The sequence below is a fragment of the Lactuca serriola genome, chromosome 1 (assembly GCF_051521515.1).
Source record: "Lactuca serriola cultivar US96UC23 chromosome 1, Lser_US96UC23_V15, whole genome shotgun sequence".
NCBI classification, from domain to species: Eukaryota; Viridiplantae; Streptophyta; class Magnoliopsida; order Asterales; family Asteraceae; genus Lactuca; species Lactuca serriola.
In genome coordinates, this window is record NC_136408.1 from 113,206,480 (window position 1) to 113,220,331 (window position 13,852).

Genomic DNA, 13,852 nt, shown 5'->3' on the forward strand with positions numbered 1-13,852 from the left:
TTAGCGGTACTGCAGGAACTCACCAACCTAAACGTGTCAGATTGAAGAGCGAATCGGATCAGTCTTAATGCTTTGATGTTGCACTGAAACTTCTCCTTTTCGTCTTGAGCAACGTCTTTTACATCTTGTAACAGATCATTATACTCTTTCTGAGTTTTAATGATTATGGATGTTCCTGAGTGAGCAAATGGTCCATACACAATAGCTTCCCGTATAAGATACCCATTATCTTCAAATCCGATGACATAGTCTTCAAAATGTTGCGCCCAAACTTCGTAATCCTGGGTGTAAAGAATAGGAATCTTTGTTGTTGATCCAATACTGTTTGAGATGTTGATAGGATTAGATTGAGAATCGTCCAAGCTTGATTGTTTAACCTGTTTGAAAGATCAGACTTGTAATATGCAATATTAGGGAAAACGAATAAATAATGAGATACGTCAATTATGGAGTGACGGCTCAATAAATATCAGTTAATGCGGAATAACCCTAATCACTTCTTTCACAGAAGAGATGTGTATGGATTACACAGCCTCCTGCTCTGATACCAATTGATGAGTTTATAAAACTCTTTGATCGATTAGATCTTATAACAGGCGAATCAAGAAAGTAATAACAGTTAGACAAAAACATAAGAATGGATCTGAATGAGTCGAATGATTTGATTAACTCAATCCTCAGCAAAGCTCGATGAAGAACTTCTGCTATAGAGGATTCTAGGGTTACAAAAGATAAGAACGTAAACGCTTATGAAAATCTCTATCAAATCTTCTCTAATCTTACGTTAAAGAATGCATGCAAGCATCTATATATAATAAACCCTACAAAGAACTCACGGATGGACAGGCCCATACCGGAGACAAAACTCGACTTAGCTAACGAGCCCAAAGACGCAACACTTAATTGGACCTAACAATAATGAATTTCACATTCATAGTCGTTGAATAGTTCTATTTATCTTCGTTGTCTTATATTGAGTTCTTTATGGCCAAAGATGTCCTGAATACATTTATGATCTATGAATATTTTTCAGTTTGTATCATAAAAATAACGTTTCCATATCTTTAGTGCAAAACTACAAATCCCAGCTCAAGATCATGGGTGGTATAATGAAGAGTGAAGAAATCAATCAATTAACCAATGCAATCAGAAATACGCACAAGAATGTAAATAACATCTGGTTTCAACTCATATTATCTGGAAGTTGCAAAAATAGAAGTGTATGAGATGTGCGTGTGAAAGTTACAAATGAATTAGGTAACACTGTTTATATTCCTCTCATAGATGAAAAATATATAATAGGACTTCAACTTTTTAAATATTATTGAAATAACTGTGCGTACTAAAATACATAAATATATTGAAGGTGCTTATCCTTAGATATAGACAACTATATTATAGTTTGACTCTACAATGAAGAATTCGACTTCTTGATATCGTCAAATCATTCGACTCTACAATAACCCCATTTTTTTTATTGATATTAAGTCTTCATATGCCAAGCAGAGTCTTCACAACATCCAACAAAAATCTTCTAATCTCCATGTACCAGCAAATGATCTTCCTCATATCCATTCGATCTTCTTTGGAATCCTTCTTGCACTTGTTGATTTTGAGAAGAATCCTTCTAAGATTCGCATTTGAGTACATATTGTATGGAAGAAATATTTCTTCTTTCCTCCATCCTTCATATTCTTCCCTTGAAATACCATTCTCTTGTGTTTCATCAGAATCTCACCATCTACATAACCATTGATGTGGAAAAACGTCGCTTAGTTCTGATTTTGGATCCTTTGGCTTCTTCTTGTATGCAGTAGCAAACTCGAAGTTTGTGAAACCCAAGTAACCAAAATAACATTCAGTTCTACCATGATCTTTGCTAATGTGATAAGATCATTCAAGTTTATTAGAGGAAAATCAGCAATGGTGAACTCAAAAGAACTATTGTTTGAACTGATAACCTTGTACTGATAGTTTGGAATTACGCCTTTGAAAATCACGTCCTTTGATATTTGAACTAACTTGATTATCTTGTACAAAAGCCAAACATATTGTTCTAGTTTTTGAAAGACAACATGAAATGTAATCTTCAAGCTTTTGTACTCTTCATTATCTTGGTAATTGTCAAGAAGCTTGAACTCAACAAATGTGAGATTAGAAGGATTGAAGGGAAAGCCTGGCTGATTGAAATCTAAATCTTCAGTCAAGTAGATGTGCTTTGGTTGTTTTTCAAAAGCATTGACATCACCATAAGCTACATTCGAAATGGTATCATAACACCAAACTTTATTAATATCATATATTTCAAGACCAGGTGGGTTATTTGCTCTTTGCCTAGTAATGCTATTTAGCTGCTTAAGCTTCTTTATCTCTATAGTTTGTAGTCTTTTATGTTTTTTCCTCAGAAGGATTAAAATCTATACCTTTTCCTTTAATCTTTAAATCGACTTATGTAACTGGATTTCATGTCGAAGAATTAGAACCACCTTCACTGATACTTAAACCCTTCTTTGACAATAACTTTGACATATGAACATTGACATTAAGAGTCGAAGTTTTTGTTAGTGTCATTGTTTGAACATTTTTTATTAGGATAAAAGTAGGAACTTAAGTAGAAAAGACCTTCCTACCCACAACTGGTTTCTCATCACCTCCAACCTTTATTTATCTACCCTTATCTCCACATTGTGACACGAGTACCATTTGGGGAGCATTTGTAGGTAATTGAAGCACTAGGTTGAACTTTAATCTTTAATAGTTGTTTTCTGAAAGCAGTGAGAGAAGTCTCAATACTTAAGAACTTTAACTTGTTATATTCATTCTTCTTACCCAAATTATCTTCACACTCTTTGTTGAAGGCACAAATATCTTGAATTAGAGTTCTAGTAGCACCAAGTACCACATGAACATTCATTTGAAGATTAGTGCAAAAACCACCAATATTTTTCACTTCTTTGAGAAACATATCATGTATGTCCTTAACCTTCAACTCAATATAAACCTTAGAGGTTTGCATTGCTTTTTCTAAAAATTCATGGTGTTCTCGAGCAACACTTTAAGCTTTTGTAAGATGAAACATGTAGGAGTCCAAGTTATTTTCAAGCTTATTCTTGAGATTAGTCACAACACTATTAACTAAACATTTCATCATCAATTCTTGAGACTTCAATAGAGATTCAAAATTTTCTCTAGTAACTGATCAAGAAGAATCAACAATATCATTCAGAAACTATTAAATTGTATTAAGCTTCAAATTGAGAATAAGATCAACAAATTCAACTCCCTCTTCCTCTTTAATATTCATTGTATGATCTGTAGACTGAGAAAAGAATAAAGTAGTAATAGGTCGTTGTAAAATACCTTCAAAAGTTTGTGAATTTATAGGCATAATTGTTTCTTGAATAGTCTAAGTTGGTAGTGGGGATGATGGTGGAATTCTCGAAGTATCCTTCAATGATTTCTATGGTGGTGAACCTGTCGAAGTATCCTTCAATGAAGTTTCACCCATGTTGACATTTGAGTTCTTATTAGATATGTTCTTAGTGATGTCTAAATATCTATCCTCCTCAATATTGGACTTGGTAGTAGGACTTTCGAGTGGTATTACTATGTCCAACTTAGCAGCAGAAGTCGAAGGTGTTTCACTGTTCATGATGTGTTTGTCCACCATAGATGTATTCACAGTGAGATCCAGGTTACTTGTCTCCTCAATATTCGACTTCACAGAGGCATCCCTTCGTGGTGAAACAGAAGGAGTATCATGTATCCTCTGATCAACATCATCGACATTCCCTTCGCGTTCATTTTTGACGATCTAGTTGGATCTAGAACTAGTTCTTGAATAGGTTTTTAAATAGGTCCTTGAACCTCCATGTTCGTTTTTGCATCTTCGGTCTCCACAAGAACTTCTCATTCATTAATAACAGACTTAACTCTTCTTAATCTTTTTCTATTTTAGCTTCAATGTTTTCTTTTCCCTTTTAACTTTCAATACCCTAAAAGTTTTGCGCTTCTTAGGTTGTTCTGCAGCATATGGTTCATGAATTGTAACTCATTTAGGTTTCAAATTTCCTTTCATTTGAGTTTAAACATGAGGAGTATCACACAATATTTTCTTGTAGGCAACCGAAGTAGGATTTTTATCAGCAACCAAATAAAGCATTGCTTCTAGAATACTTCTAACTTATGGAAATGCATTAGGATAACCAACCATAGTCTTAGAAATTTGATGATGAGAAAAGTGAGCAATTTCGACTCCCATAGAAACTGGAATTCACTACAAGAAAAAGACCCTTTAACGACGCGCAAACCACGACACTCAGTGATTTATGTTACGCAAAAGGGAGTGATATTAAAAAAGTGTCGTCTCTTCAAAAAATTTAAGGATTTATGTCACGCATGATTGCGTGCCCTTAGATTAGTGTCTCATGTAAAAAAAATAAAAACACGGAGGGCACTTTATCTAAAATGTGCGCGCTCTGTGAATGTCGCTTTATGTTTTACTCAAAACGCGGGTTCTTGAAAGGGGGAAATGAAATCCCCCAAAATTAAAACTCCGCCTATTCCATGTGAAAAATTAAAACCCGCTCCTCTTCGTCTTCCTTTCTCTCTCTCTCTCTCTCTCTCTCTCTCTCTCCCTCTAACCTAAAAAGCCAACCTGCGATTTCATAGAGATTGTTATTAAGATTTAAAAAGAAAAGAAGAAGATAAGCAAGGATAATACTACTAAATTCCACAAAATCGCAAGGACTAGGGCTTTTTTTTCAAGAACGGAAACACTTGGTGCTCTCTGGCCTCTGCAACAATCGATCGATAATCTCGCCTCACCTCGTCGGCAACATCTTTGCTCACTTCTCCTTCAACGACCTTAGGGGTATATTCCTCCAGCGACCTCGGGCTCATGTGACCTCGTCAGAGACTGCTCAAATTTCCACACCCCAGCCCGACTAAGATATGCTATGTTTATTCTCTCTTCCTAATGTTTTTGTTTTTCTATTTCTTTAATCTCTCCTCTATTCATAACTTTGATTTCGATTTTGGATCTTCTCATCTTCTCCTGTGAAAACCCTAACTCAAAAACTATGCAGGTTTCAATGGGATCTTCTCATCTTCTCCCATGAGGCGTTTGCTTCAATGTCTGACTCAGGCTCCGATTGCTCCCCAGAAGACTGTATTGGCCCGTGATGAACATGAAGTTCAGCAGGTTATTATATCTGAATTAAATGATGGGGGTATGATTATAATCCTGAATCTGAGTGTGTTTGTTGCAAGCTTCACATTTAATGATTAGTTAAAACCATGTTGAAATTTGACTATTTGAGCAACATTTGGAGTAAATCATAGGTTTAAACTCTAGCGTATTGAGTGTAAATTAGGAGAAATTCAGAGGTAAATTTGGGTTTCTATGTTTGATAGCTGATAACACATGTTACTTCAAAACTAGGTCCACTAATTCAATGTTTCAGGTTTCATTTTCAACTTCTAGAAACATGACTTTTAGACATTTTCTATTACATTGCTAACATGTTCCAAACTTCATAATATTAATTAGTGTTCATGATTGTTTGTAATAGTTTGATGTTGATTATTGATAGTCTTTCTTCTCCATCTTCTTTCATATACTGCGATTCTTAGGAATTAAACTTTTATTTGGTTTCATGTAGGTCTACAAGAGAGGAACAGTTGGAAGATCCAATTATATTGATGCATACGTAGGAACGTTTGGAGTTCCACATATGGCTTTCAACTCCATTAATTCAACCATAAACAATGGTGGTTTATTGAACAGTGGTGTTTGGGCTCCACCACAACCAATTCAGCGAATGCGGACGTATACAAGGGTCAGATTAGATATTAACTATGCTAGCATTATCTGTATATTTGTATAGTCATAATTTGAATTAATTTTATGTTATATTAACCCTAAATAAAATAAAATAAAATAAAGCACTATATAACTAAGCTAAGAAAGGGAAAATAACATAAGAAACCTTGTCATTGAAAATAGGTTTAGAAAGTTTGTCAAGTCCAATTTTGTAGTGTTCATGTGTCTTTTAGCCTCGTATGTTTTAAGTCTTAGGAGTTAAACTATAATTTTGGTTCATGTAGGTCTACAAAAGAGGAGCTATTGGAAGATCAATTGATATTACTTAGACTTGTTGCCCATGAGTTGTAGTTATTTTCAATTATAGAAGCTTTACACATCTGTCGTTTTCTTAAAAATATTGTCAAGTGTCAGTAGCTTGTACCTCCTACTTTGTGTTTTCTTTGTTTTCAATAGTTTTGTTAGCTTCACTTTCTTATTCCGTTACACCTTTAATGTTGGTAGTTAGTAAACAAGGGTGTTTTAGTAATTTGGTATGTATTATGTTAGTTGGTTAGTTGGTTCCCACTTAATGTTATTTAATGTATATATTACATAGTTCTTGTGGGGTTGTGCACTACAGTGGGTTCAATTTGACATGTGTGAAGCCTGGCAGCATCAAATATGTGCGCTATTTAATGGTCGAAGAAATGATGGGGGGCAAGCAGATTATACTTGTAAAAATTGTTATATGGAAGAAGTTAGAAGAAGAGAGCGGATGCCTCTACTACAGAGTTTTGTACTTGGAGCAAAAGATTTACCTTGAACCATACTCAGTGATTACATAGAGAGCAGGTTGTTTTGAAAGCTAAAGTAGGAGAGACTAGAGCGTGCAAGGTTCTATGGGAAAACTTATGATGAGGTGATGTTATAACCCCCCAAAAAAAAGAAAAGACAACTCCATACCATACATTGTGAATGAACAATAAAGTATGCATCTTATATTTTCTTTATTATCAGGTTCCTGGAGTAGAAGCACTTGTTGTCAGAGTGGTCTCTTCTGTAGACAAGAAGTTGGAAGTCAAGCAACGATTTCTTGAGATCTTTCAAGAGGAAAATTACCCTGTGGAGTTTGGGTATAAGTCTAAGGTATTTCAAACGTAATACTTTTGTTGATTTGTTTATTATATCATCTTTCCCTACATTTCTTCCTATTACAATATTATACTTTTTTTTATTTTTATTTTTGTCCCCAAAAACAAACCTGAGTTGAAATTTATCGTTTAAGATGATCTTAGGGCCTGTTTGGTTCATGGATTCCAATGGAATCTAAAGGAATTGGATCTTGAATTCCATTACTGGAAATGGGTGCTAAGAATTGAATTCCATACTTTTTTTTCATTAAATGACTAAATTGTCCTCACAAACACATCTTTTTCTACTTTCTGGTTTCTTGAATAAGTTTACAAACCACTCTGAATTCCATTCTGCGACATGTTTGGTTTATGGATTCCATCTGAATCCAAAGGAATTGGAATCTTGGATTCCATCATGGGATGTGTTCAGTTGTGGTTGCTCATATAGCTTTTTATTTCATTTATTACCCAAACATGGGAACACTTCTTGGTGTATGTACTAATATTGTTATATTATTAATTTATTACTACAAAATGTTTTGTAAAAAAAATTTAATTGATTCAAAAAAATTGTCAATTTTCAGGTTATAACAACCGATGCTCGTGTAGATACTGACATCTGGCGAAAGATGGTACAGGTTGTTGTGAAGCGGCAACTACAGGCTTATTATAATTGGGCTATTGCCATATCTGATAGAGCCAAACTCCATGGATGCACAAAGGAAGCTGACAAACTATGGAAACAAGCAACAAATAATTATGAAATAGTTGTCAAACTAAACTAGAACAGTCGACAGGTAACTTTTTAAAAAAAAAGAGAGAAGTAGCTCTATTTCATTTGTAAATTTCCTTTCTTCTTGTTTATGACTTTGTGATGAAATTAAATTCAGGCTCTTAACAACTGGGGACTTGCTTTACAGGTGCTTCATTTAAAACTTTCGAATATACTCCTAAACATTTTATATGTTTTATTTATGTACATTGATTAACATCAATAATGGGTGTCACAGGAATTAAGTGCAATTGTTCCTGCCTGAGAAAAACAGACTATAGTAAGAAGTGCAATCAGTAAGGTAAACAAATATTATAAAAACTTCACCGTTTTTCTTATAATTTTTCACCATGAGTGGATTGTTATTAACCACATTTATAACCACCTATGAAGTTTCGTGCAACAATACAGTTGCAATTTGACTTCCACAAAGCAGTTTACAACCTTGGCACTGTTCTGATCAGTTAGTTTATGTAATCTTTTTCCCAATATAATAAAATCATTGTATGCTATTTATGAAATTTGATATTTTTGTCATGAATAATCTTGTTTTGTTGCACTATGGATTAGCAGAAGACACATCAAGAACTTGGAGATATTCTACATATGTAAGGAGGCCAACCACTTCCATTTGATAGGTAACTGTAACACCATACATGATACATGATACATGATACATGATAATTGAAATACAGAAAATGAGGGAGTGTTCCAGGTCAGCAGCTAGTAATTACCTGAAAGAGGCTGGTGATGCTCATGGCACTGTCAAAATTCAAATATCCATAGGTATCTTTATTATTAAGTCATTATTTCTGCATTAAATCAAAAATAAACTTGTGTTATTTATTTGTTTATTTTGGGTGGAACGTGAACATGGTAACTTTTTGTTTTACGACACGAATTGTTATTTGCAGTTGAACAATTCGGACGAAAGGGAACAGAGGAAGAATATGAGGACGAGGGGGATTATGAACAAAAGCTGCATTGAACTATAAATAAAAACTTGGTATAATTTATACTTTTGTGTGGTATATGTTTTTTTTAACATCAGTCATGGATATGTTACCTGAAGTAAGAACTCTTAATCCTAAAATTTATCTGTATGAGACAAGTCTTCAGCAATTAAGAGCTGAAAGTTGTAATAAACTCAAAGTAAAATCTTACTATTATGAAACTCTTTTGGTTAAACCTACCTTATTGACTTGTAGTTGATTACACATTAATTTAATTATGCAGGTTTTGAAGTTTTTGATGGAAAGTTAATGCTCTTCATAGAAAAGTATGTTGGTATTTTAGGAAATTTTCCTAATAATTTAGTTAATTATATAAAAACTATTGAAATGTTACATTTGTCTACTATTGGAATGATTATTTGATGTATTAGATTTGTCTACTATTAGAATGATTATTTGTATGATATTAATTTTTGTGCAATGTATTGTATTTTTTGTATATGATATTTTATTTTCTATTATGAGACATGAAATGCAAATTTAATTTGAAAATCAGTAAATCTATAAATAATTTTTTTTTAAAAAAGAAAATTAAAATTACGATAGGCAAAAATGTGTGTCGTCTTCATTTATGACATGACATTTCTTGACAGGGGCTTTCTTGATACGCATTGCGTGTCATAAACACGCGCGTCGTAAGGTTACGACATGCAAATGCGTGTCGTCTTCCTTTATGACAGGGCCTTCCTTGATACGCATTGGGTGTCATAACCGCACGTCGTAAATGCGTGTCATAAATGCGCGTCGTAAATGCGCGTCGTCTATAGACGACGGGCAAAAGCGCGTCGTCTCTTTTTATGACATGGCCTTCCTTGACGCGCATTTGCGCGTCATCTGAGCGTTTTACGACGCGCAATGAGCATCGTAAAAGGCTGTTTTTCTAGTAGTGATTCCTTCTTGGTTATAGGCTTCTTGTAAGATCAAATTCCTAAATCGAGCACTAGCAATCTCTGACAAGTTCTTTGATTGCTTAGCATATGTAGTGAGCTCCTCCCATAACAATGATGCATAATCACCTTTCAATCCATAATACAATCCAACCATAACTGCATAGAATTGAAGTTTCGCTTTACCAAGACAAAAACTTCTCCCCGTCAAGCATCGAAGAGTAATACAAAAAAACTCCACATGATTGGTAAAATTGACTTCTTAAAACTACTAAATATAGAGATAGGAGGATTGTACCCCTTTTTGTTCATCATTTAAAGCACCTGATCAGAAGATTGAACATCTAATGGACCTTCATACGACAATTAAAGAATCTCTGTGAACTTCTTCTTCATCAATTTCTTTGGTCACTTCGATTCTATCTGAAACATACCAATATTTACATCCTTGTTGTAAATCATCGCTGAACACACAAGAGATAACCATTGCGTTGGTATCACAAATGAAGAGGATAATACGGTAGCAAGAACATATTCGTCCAAACATTGCACCAACCTCTTTAGTTCTTCTAGAATAGGAAGATAACATTGGACTCAACCAAACATTATTGAACTGGATCTTCATTTGAGGAATGGAAGTTGCTTCATCAGTTGTGTTACACTGATCGACGGTTGCTAGAACACTAGACATGATGATCAACGTTAAGCGAGAATTTTGCAGAGATAATTTTTGGGTTAGGGTTCTTGAGAGAATTCATGAGTCCAAAAAAAACTAAATTGAACTGTCAAAATCCCTTTCATAAATGAAATGAATTAGGGGTGCCAACGGGGAAAAAAGGGACGGGGAGTGCATCCCTTGCCACCTCCCCCGAAATTTCCCCATTCTCCCACTCCCGCCCCTACCCTTGACATGTCCCCGCCCCCGAATCCCCGTTACACACCCACCCCCGCCCCTATTACCTTGCCCCCGATTTATTTTAGGGTGCCTTTCTTGTGCTAAAAAAATTGTTGTTTCGACTAAAAAGAAGCCATTTTTTAGATAAAAAATATTTATTTATAGCAAAATTTTACATTTTAAAAATAAAAAAAAGTTATGGCATCTTAAAAACATTATACTATCAACATAAAAAGATGTTTTTTTGTTGAATTTTGGAAACTCAAAATTATGTTATTGTCTATTATGTTTAGATAATTAATATATATGAATATATGTATAATTTTTTAACGAGGGCCCCATTGGTTTTAGGACGGGACTGCCCACCCCTGCACCCAAATTTAAAATAGGGGTTAATCTTGCCCCCGCCCCCATCCGTGCCCTGATTTTTTGTAACAAATACCTCCAAATGGGATGGGGCTTTTCACATCCCTAACATGAATTTGAATGTGAATCCGTAGCCAACCGGAACTCGTCATGTGTAAAGTGAGTTATTAAATCAACGTCATGTCTATCCACAACATGTAGAGATAATAAGTGAATACTTTGACCAAAGACAAAGCAACAATAACTAGACGTCATCACAAAATGGTTACTTTGTCATACAGTCAGTATTTAATATTAAAAAGGTGCAATATCAAACATTTGAGAAGCTTTTATAGATCCCATGAACTAATCTTCGGTAGTTAAGGCTAGATCTCATTCACTTATGGGACATGCCGATGATGAGGTATTTGGTCCAAACACCATGCGTTCGCATGGGGACGCCCAACGTTCAGAAGCGAGGAATTTGGCATAGAACTCTATGTTGGATTAGTGTCTAAGCCTGTAACTATATTTGGTATGTACTTGACCCGGTTGTGCATGGTCCTTTTAGGTTGCCTTCACCAAAGCAACTTGATAGGATGATATATGGAGAAAGAGGATTAATTATCATTTATTAATATATTATATGAAAAATATATTAAAGGAGAAATCATATTGTTTAATTAATATTAGTCAAGAATTAATTAAGAATTGGTTTTGTGTCTAAAAGACATTAATTAAACTTAGGGGACTGGAATTGTAATTATAAGATAATTGCAAGTGGGCTATGGATCACCTTGTAACATAGGTTGGATGAATTCTATGGGAAGCCCATAAGGAATTCATCCAAGGGGTGTTCTAAAGGGAGTCCATGGGTTGCTTGGAGCCTAAGCAGTCAAATTAGGGTTTCCTTGTTTGATAACCCTAATGGCCTCACTATATAAAGACCCTATGGCCCCAAAAACGTAGTGAACTCTTTTGGAAGAACCCTAGGACGTTTTTGGTGTTCCTCCTCCTTCTCATTAGTCATTCTCTCGCTCTTGGTATTTGTAAACCATTAGAGGAGTGACATTTGTGACTCTAAGCTCCAAGGAAAGAAGATTGAAGAGATTCAATCCATTCTACAAGAGCAAATAATCTAGATCTATTCTTACATGTCAATTTCGAAATTAGTATGCTAGATCTAGGGTTTATAAGTCTTGGATGAATCGCATGTTCAATAGAGAAACCTAGATCCAAGCTTTAGGGTTTGCATGAGCACATAGGATGTTCTTTTGTATAAAACTCATCATTGGTATTAGAGCATTGATCGGTTTCTATTGTATTTGATGTTTACAGGTTCATCCATTACTTGAAAAATCGATTTCTGCCCTCTGCCCGACTGAACTCGGCGAGTCATTTGCTGGACTCGGTGAGTCAGCCCAACTCCGCGAGTCTAGACAGTGACTCGGTGAGTTCAGGAGTCAGACAGAGGGAAAATCGGGAATTTTGTTATTTTTGCTGAAGGATAATTACCAAAAAAGTTTTTCATCAATAAAATCCAAATTTTATCAATATTTGGTGATTATCCTTACCAAAATAGAAGATAATTGTCAAAATTAAGATAATTACTTGTTTTATAAGATAAAGATTAATTATTTGTAATTTTGCTTTGAATTATCTAGTAAGAAATTGAATTAGTTCAAATTTAGATAATAACCAATTATTTGCTTAATTTTAATTATTTGTAATTTGATCTTGATAGTTTTGAAAAGTTTCAAAACTTCCCCTCATGTTTTGGAATTTAAATTTTTGATTAAAAGTTTAATTTTGAAATATTAAAATTCTAAACCCTAATGATTTGAAATGTTTCAAAACATTCCCTCAAGTTTTGGAATTTAAATTTTTAATTAAAAGCTTAATTTTAAAATGTTAAATTCTAAAACCCTAATTTTTGAAAAGTTCAAATTGCACCCTTAAGTGTAACATCCCGAGTTCAAGAGTGAAAGTTCAGGGTTCAAAGTGAAAATGTGAATGGGCAACTCGGCAAGTCCATGGGTGGACTCGACGAGTAGGGTCGTGATAGCTTATTTTAATTACTTATATTTTATAGTTTATTTTAGTTTATTTCATCCATAATTTAGTTAATTTCCATGCATATTTTCCTTTTTGTTATTTTATGACCATTTCGGGTATTTTCTAGTTTCGTGAACTTTATTGCAGATTTCATGGAAATTAGTGGAGCGGGAATGTTCGGGACGTGGGGAAAGCGATTGGAATAAGAGGGCGTCAAGGATTTTGGGTTTGATGGGTAGTGGAGATGATGCATGGAGCGGGCTTGATGGTTATTTGAAGGCTTAGAGAAAATGAAGTTTGAATTTGCAAGATGCGGGAGAATATTCAAGCGCGCGTAGATCATAAATCGGGCGAGTTCACGAGCTTTGGAGGATTTGGAGAAATCAAATTGGGCTTAAAATGAAGAAAACTTGAAGAAAAATGGGCTAGGAGCTGATTGGACTCGAACTGGACCAAGTGGGCTAAGCTATGGAGGCCCAAACCTCAAAGATGCTACATCCAGGGACCACCCGCGCAACCCACCCGCGCAGCAGCACGCGGGTCGCGCAACCTCCTGCAGGGGCAATTTCGGAAATCCATTTGGAAGGCTATTTGAGGAAGGTTGGTGCCCATCTTTTGGAGACTCTTGGACATCCGATTTTTGGAGATTCTCTCTGGAGTTTTGAAGACTTTGGAAGGCCAAGAACACTTGAAGAACATCATATTTTTACCTCTTGATTCTTGCTTAATGTTTGGTACAAATTTCTCTAACTTTGTTTCTTTGTGTTTAGCCATGCTTGGCTAAACTAATCTTGGTTGACTTTTGGTTAATCCTTTGAACTTTTGTTGAATGTTGAAGAATCCATGAACATGTTCTTAAATCTTTATGGGAATCTTTTGTGTTTTAACATCTTATCACTACTTGTATGTTTTAGTTCATGAGTTTAAATGTGTTTGTGGTGATTAG